The sequence below is a fragment of the Pantherophis guttatus genome, chromosome 5, assembly GCF_059756535.1.
Source record: "Pantherophis guttatus breed Tessera chromosome 5, ASM5975653v1, whole genome shotgun sequence".
NCBI lineage: Eukaryota > Metazoa > Chordata > Lepidosauria > Squamata > Colubridae > Pantherophis > Pantherophis guttatus.
This window is the reverse complement of record NC_142067.1, coordinates 83,677,676-83,685,222: the sequence shown is the minus strand read 5'-3', so window position 1 is coordinate 83,685,222 and position 7,547 is coordinate 83,677,676. Positions and strand designations below refer to the sequence as shown.

The window sequence follows — 7,547 nt, the reverse complement described above, 5'->3', positions numbered from 1 at the left end:
AGACATTTCCACCCACTTTTTGGAGGGGGAAGTGTGTTTTTATAGACCGAAAAATATGGTACTTTGCTGCTTTCAAGTTGTTGTCTCGGGTAGTTCCATGTACTGTTTATAACTTCTTGGGGACTCATCCAAGATATAGCAGCACCAGGATCCAGGAGGCATCAGGATAAGAGAGGAAGATATGTCCTGTTGAGTTCAATGGTCCTCATGGAACACTGAGGTCTCTGTTTCCTTTGCCTGCATTATCCAGTGAAAAAGAGATTGAACTTGCAATCAGCAAAGACAGTAGACTCTCTAGAAGGTGGACACCTAGACCATTCTGAAATTCAATTGGGCAACTCTGTGCACAGACTAGGGTAAGAAACAGAGGACTGTTAAAAGTATTATCCTGGTGGTTGGAAAATCCTTTTTGTCTGCAGTCCCGATCTGCAGTTCTGTTGTCCTAAGAGGGAAACAGTCAGAGAAGGATGAAGCAAGTGTCTAGATTAAACTTGGAGAGATTGTGACCTCTAACATGGGAATCAGAGGGAGCAAACAAGACAAGAATAAAAAGGAAACTGGGTTCCCAGACAATCCAAACATTCCCCCAGACAGTCCTTTAAGGGCAATGTTGAAAAACTGGAAATACAACAGAAAGACTAGAAGTAAGGACAAGAAAAGAATGATTCAGTATTGTTACTTTGAATGGCCAGTATATCCCATTAAAGGATGTGGCGTCTTCTAGCCAAAATATGGGAGCTATGAAGACTGCTTATGCCAAGCCTTAAATGTATATGTCAATGGCAGACCACATTCTGAGGAACAGTCAGATTATGTTGCTTGCTGTATTCCAGGTAGCATATTTGTAGTGAGAGAAAATAGAGACAGTGACACAGATGAAGACTATGTTACATTAAAGAAGTGGGACCCCCTGGAAAATCTGCCACTACCATATAATCCACAGATACCCCTAAACCTGGTGGCAATTGTCCAGGGACCTAACATGATCCAAGAACAGACAATGGGTCACCAACAGGACAGGATAATATTAGGAAGTCTTTAATTAACACATGGCAACAAATCAAACACAAACACTATATGAAAATTCCCAGCTGGCTATCAACCATAGAAGCAATGACTCACCCCAATATATTAACAAAACAAAAGATCTTAAGATATAGAGAAATAGTAGATGTTCAGGGGAAATTGAAAACTAGGGAAGAGCTCAAAGAACAAGGAATAGTAATAGACTGGTGGCCCTATTCACAAATAAAGGTAAGATACAGAAAGGACCAAGAGGAGGGAGGAATAGACCTAAAACAAAATCGATTGGACAAACTACTAGAGTCTAAAGAAGGGAAATTAATTTCGAAAATTTATAAATATTTACTTGAATACGATTTGGCAGAAGAATTGGTCAAAGGGCAGATGATAGCGTGGGCGAGGAACATTGGGCACAGCATACAATTGGAAGATTGGGAAAGAGCATGGGAAAACAACTATAGCATGACAAAATCGGTAGCCTATAAAGAAAATCATTACAAGATGTGGTACCGGTGGTATCTGGCACCCGCAAGGTTAGCAAAAATGTATCCGAATGTAAATCCGGCCTGTGGAAATGTAAAAAAACACAGGGAACTTTTTACCATGCTTGGTGGCTTTGCCCAGAAATTAAGAGATTTTGGAACAAAATAAAAACATGGATATTAGAAATAACAAACCACGAAATTGAATTAAAACCCAAAGTCTTTTTACTAGGCATGATTAATAAGAATATTAGAAATGATATAAAATATTTAATACTCCACATTATAAGGGCGGCTAGACTAGCATTAGCACAACTCTGGAAAATAGATCGCTTGCCAACTGACCAGGAGCTAATACAAAAAATTTATATATGCGCAGAGATGGACAAACTAACTCTAGAGTTACAGGATAAGGAAGACTCAAAATACTTCATAATATGGAATAGATGGTACCAGTGGATAAATCAGAGGAGGGGGAATGGTTAAAGATGAAATTCAGAAGAAATCAATATAATTAACAACTACACTGTCAGATAGATAGAAAAGGAAATAAGCCACTGTGCGTATGTATATATATATATGTATATATAATAATAGAAAGTAGTCAATAGATGAAGTTGAGTACTGTATATGTACTGTATATGTATATGTAATTTGTGTTTTTGATTAAGAGAAACTTGTTTGTTTTTCTTATATTTGTTTTAAATGTTTTTTAAATACGAATAAAGTTTGTTTTTAAAATTTAAAAAAAAAAAGAAATCCCAAATGTGCTGGTAGAAAAAAACAAAATAGAGAGGGAAATCAAGAACTGGCAGCCGCTCAAGCTAAAAGCTGAAGGATCTGAAGAAGAAAAACCAACAGTCACTGGATATACAGTGAAAATCAACAATTATGCATGGGATCAGTCTGATAAATTTGTGAAAATCTATGTCACATTAAGTGGTGTTCAACATCTGCCAGCTGAGAATATTCAGGTGCACTTTACAGAAAGTTCATTTCATCTGCTGGTGAAAAATTTAAATAACAAAAACTATGCAATGATGTTCAACAACCTTCTGAAACCAATCTTAGCTAAAAGCAGCTCATGGAAGATCAAAACAGATATGATCTTAATATTATGTAAGAAGCAGCAAGAAGAAAAACGGGAGTGCCTAACACAGGTTGAAAAAGAGACTAAGGAAAAAGAGAAAGCTTCCTATGATACATCTGAATCCAGTGAAGGACTGATGAATCTACTGAAAAAGATATATGCAGAAGGAGATGATGAGATGAAGAGAACAATTAACAAAGCATGGGTGGAGAGCCGAGAAAAACAATCCAAAGATGATTTGCCATTAGACATTTAACAAGTGTTGAAGACTGTGCTTGCTAATTTAATCTACATTTGATTTATGGAGGTTTCTGCTGCAATATTCTGTTCAGAGAACATGTGCTTTTTATATAACCATCTTCAAAGCAAAAACTACAAAATTTATGTCTCAGATTTTTTTTATTTTATTTTATTTTATTTTGAATTTGTATACCGCCCTTCTCCCTGAGGACTCAGGGCGGTGAACAGCCAAGTAAAAACATCAAGTACAAATATTAAAATACAGTTAAAATATATATATATAAATTTGGCCCCATTAATTAAAAACAATAAACAAAACACTTAAAAACACTTAAAAAATTAGGCCAGCCCGGCTTGCTGGAAAAGGAAGGTTTTAAGGGCACGGCGGAAGGCACTGAGGTCTTGGATTCTCCTTATCTCTGGAGGCAATTGATTCCAGAGGGTAGGTGCCCCCACAGAGAAGGCCCTCCCCCTGGGGGTCACCAGCCTGCACTGTTTGGCTGATGGCACCCCGAGGAGGCCCTCTCTGTGGGAGCGCACGGGTCGATGGGAGGTCGTCGGTGGCAGCAGGCGGTCTCGAAGATAGCTAGGCCCTATGCCATGGAGCGCTTTAAAGGTGATAACCAACACCTTGAAGCGCACCCGGAAGACCACTGGGAGCCAGTGCAGCTCGCGCAGGAGCGGTGTTACATGGGAGCGCCATGCTGCTCCCGTCACTACCTGCGCTGCTGCGTTCTGGACCAGTTGGAGCCTCCGGGTGCTCCTCAAGGGGAGCCCCATGTAGAGAGCGTTGCAGTAGTCAAGGCGAGAGGTGACGAGGGCATGAGTGACTGTGCACAGGGAATCCCGATCAAGAAAGGGCCGCAACTGTCGGATCAGGCGAACCTGACAAAAAGTCCCCCTGGTTACAGCCGTCAGATGTTCCTCCAAGGACAGCTGCCTATCCAGGAGGACTCCCAGATTGCGAGCCCTCTCTGTGGGGGCCAACGACTCGCCCCCAATAGTCAGTGATGGAGTCAACTGACTATATCGGGATGCCGGGAGCCACAGCCACTCAGTCTTAGAAGGGTTGAGCCTGAGCCTGTTCCTCTCCATCCAGATCCGCACAGCCTCCAGGCACTGGGACATCACTTCAAGGGCATCGTTGGGTGGCCTGGGGTGGAGATGTACAGCTGGGTGTCATCAGCGTACTGGTGGTATCTCACCCCAAAGCCACGGATGATCTCGCCCAGCGGCTTCACATAAATGTTGAACAGGAGGGGCGAGAGGACCGACCCCTGAGGCACTCCACATATAAGAGGCCTTGAAGTCGACCTCTGCCCCCCTGCCAACACGAACTGCGACCGGTCGGAGAGAAAGGAGGAGAACCACCGTAATACGGTGCCCCCCATCCCCAACTCTTCCAACCGGTGCAGCATGATACCATGGTCGATGGTATCAAAAGCCGCTGAGAGGTCTAACAGGACCAGAACAGAGGAACAACCCCTGTCCCGAGCCCTCCAGAGATCATCAACCAACGCGACCAATGCCGTTTCCGTGTCCAGGCCTGAAACCCGACTGGAACGGATCTAGATAGGATGTTTCCTCCAAGAATTGTGGAAACTGTCGTGCGACCACACTCTCAACAACCTTCGCCAGGAAGCAAAGGTTGGAGACAGGACGATAGTTGGCCAATATTGCCAGATCCAGGGACAGCTTCTTGAGGAGAGGCCTCACCACTGCTTCTTTCAAGGCAGTGGGGAAGTGACCCTCACTCAACGAAGCGTTGATAACACCCTGGAGCCAGCCTCGTGTAACCTCCCGGGAGGCCAGTACCAACCAGGAGGGACACGGGTCCAGTAAACATGTGGCCGCACTAAGTCTCCCCAAAATCCTGTCCACATCATCGGGAGTCACAGCATCAAACTCCTCCCAGGTAACATTCTCAAGACTATTCCTCGTCACCCTGCCCTGATCTACCCAGTCAGAGTCCAGATCCCCCCGGATCTGAGCGATTTTGTCATACAGGTATTGTCCGAAATCCTCCGCCCTGCCTTCCAAGGGATCCTCCCATGCTCCCGGATGGAGCAGGGAGCGGATTACCCTGAGCAGGGCGGCCGGACGATTCCCTGATGACGCAATAGAGGCGGAAAAGTAGTTAAACTTTGCCGTCTTTATCGCCACTAGGTAGGTCTTAATATGCGACCTTACCAGTGTTCTGTCAGATTCAGTGAGACTGGCCCTCCAACCGCTCTCTAGGCATCTTTTCCGGCGTTTCATCTCCCTCAGCTCCTTGGTGAACCAAGGAGCCACGAGGGATCGACACCGGGTCAGAGGCCGCAAAGGCACGACTCGATCCAAGGCTCCACCAGCTGCCCGATCCCAGGCAGCTACCAGGTCCTCGGCCGAGTCGTGTGCCAGATCTTCAGGAATTGGCCCAAGCTCCGTCTGGAACCTATCAGGATCCATCAGGCGCCTGGGGCGGATCCATCTAATTGGGTCCGCCTCCCTGCGGCAGGGTGTAGAGGTTCGAAGGTCCAGACGAAGGAGTGAGTGATCTGACCATGACAAGAGTTTCATGTCTATATCCCCTATAATAAGACCACTCAACCACTGGCCAGAGACAAAAATCAGGTCCAGCGTGTGTCCCCCCCTGTGAGTGGGGCCATGAACTAACTGGGTCAGGTCCATGGCCATCATGGAAGCCATTAACTCCCGAGCCATCTCCGACGTTTCACCAACGGACGGCAGATTGAAATCACCCATGACCATAAGCCTGGGTGTATCAACTGCCACCATGGCTATCACGTCGAGTAGCTTGGGCAGGGCCGTTGCCACGTGGCAGGGAGCCAGGTACATAAGCAGCAAGCCCATCTGAACCCCATGACCCCATCTCACAAAGAGGGACTCACATCCGGCAATCTGTGGCACAGTGGTCTCCCTCAGACCCAGACCCAGATTGGAGAAGGGAAATAAAATATGCTGTAAAACTTAAAAAAAAAAAAGATATCCCAAGTGTGAAAAAACCTGTGAGGGATACTCAGGAGAGATTATATCCAAAATTGCAGAGAGAGATTGAACAATGTGAAAGAGACCTTATACAGTTCCCTATTCTTCCTGGAAGGGAAGATAAAGATGTAGGACAAAGGAAAGTGATTATAGAGGAACCAATGCTCCCTTTAAGGGAAGTGTCTAATGGAACAGATGGACAGGGACTACCCTAGTTAACTTATGTAAACATCCCACTTACTAGTCAGGATGTGAGGTTCTTTAAGAGAGAATTAAAATCCTTGGTGGAGGACCAATAGCAGTTTCAGAACAATTAGACAATTTCTTGGGACCCAATATATATAATTGGAGTGAATTAACAGCTATCTTGAATGTTTTGTTCACTGGAGGAGAAAGATGATTAATTAGGAGAGATACCATGAGTTATTGGGATAGGAAACATCCTACTGGTGGGGACAACAATCCCACAGGAGAACAGAAATTTCCTCTCCAAAAACCTAATTGGCAAAATACCAATGAACAACATAGGAGACACATGGAAGACTTGAGAGAGATTGTAATTGAGGGAATAAAGGAGGCTGTACCTAAGAACCAGAATTTGAGTAAAGGCTTTGATATAAGCCAAGGGAAGGAAGAGATACCCAGTGCATTCCTCCAAAGACTGAAAGATCAAATGAGAAAGTACTCAGGCGTAGACCCAGATGATCGAACAGGAGAAGGGTTCCTGAAGCTAAATTTTGTGTCTAAGTCATGGCCTGATATACAGAGAAAGATACAGAAAACAGAAGGATGGGCTGATAAGTCCATACGTGACCTCTTAAAGGAAGCTCAAAAAGTGTATGTGAGAAGGGAAGATGAGAAGCAGAAGCAGAAAGCAAAAATCATGATTACTACAATGGAACAAGTAGTCCAAAGGAAGAAAGAGGACCATCCCAAAGTGTGAGACAAGGAAGATTTACTCTTCCATGAGGCATAAGAGGAAATGTAGCAAGAGGCAGAGGAATTCCATCCAATTGGGGATTGGGTCATGATGGAGAACTCTCAAGACCCAGACCCAAATGCTATGCCTGTCATCTGGAGGGACACTTTAAGAGAGATTGTCCCACCCTGAAGAAAGAGGAGGAAGTCTACTCCCTCATACAATTAGAAGATTAGAGAGGTCAGGGGCCGTTGACCTTAAGATCCCACAAAAAGCCCTTGATAAATGTACAAGTGGGATCTCATCAAGAAGCTGTATATTCTTGGTGGACACAGGAGCAGCCTGAACATCTCTAAGTTATATACCCCAAGGACTTACATTTTCTGACCAAACTATGATTGTAACAGGTGTTAAAGGAAAAAGTTTCTAAGTAAGAGAATTTGAACCAGTTAAGATGAAGATACCAGGGAAAGACATAGAAGTAAAGCCTCTGTATGTACCTGAAGCTCACACCTGCCCATTGATGCAATAATATTATTTGGATTGGAGATAAACGTAGAGAACATACCACCTTTTAAAATTGAAATGCTAAAATAGCTAAATTAACAGAAGATGAAAAAGATATTGATCTACAATTGTGGATTTGTGAAGGAAACAGAGGTGGATTAAAAATCTCCCCTTAAAAATCAAATTGAAAAAGAAAGGAGAAACTGAGGAGCAGGGCTGATGTCGTGGCAATATGGTAATGACTTAGCGGGGCTCCACCAAGACAGCCGAATTCTACCTGTCAGGAGGCCCCCTAGTG

At 44.2% G+C, this 7,547-nt stretch overlaps 1 pseudogene; it reads left to right on the top strand.

Annotated features, from left to right (window-relative positions):
- Positions 1 to 2,257: 2,257 nt before the first annotated feature.
- On the top strand, positions 2,258 to 2,975 carry LOC117676436 (calcyclin-binding protein pseudogene; annotated as a pseudogene).
- The last annotated feature ends 4,572 nt before the right edge of the window (positions 2,976 to 7,547 follow it).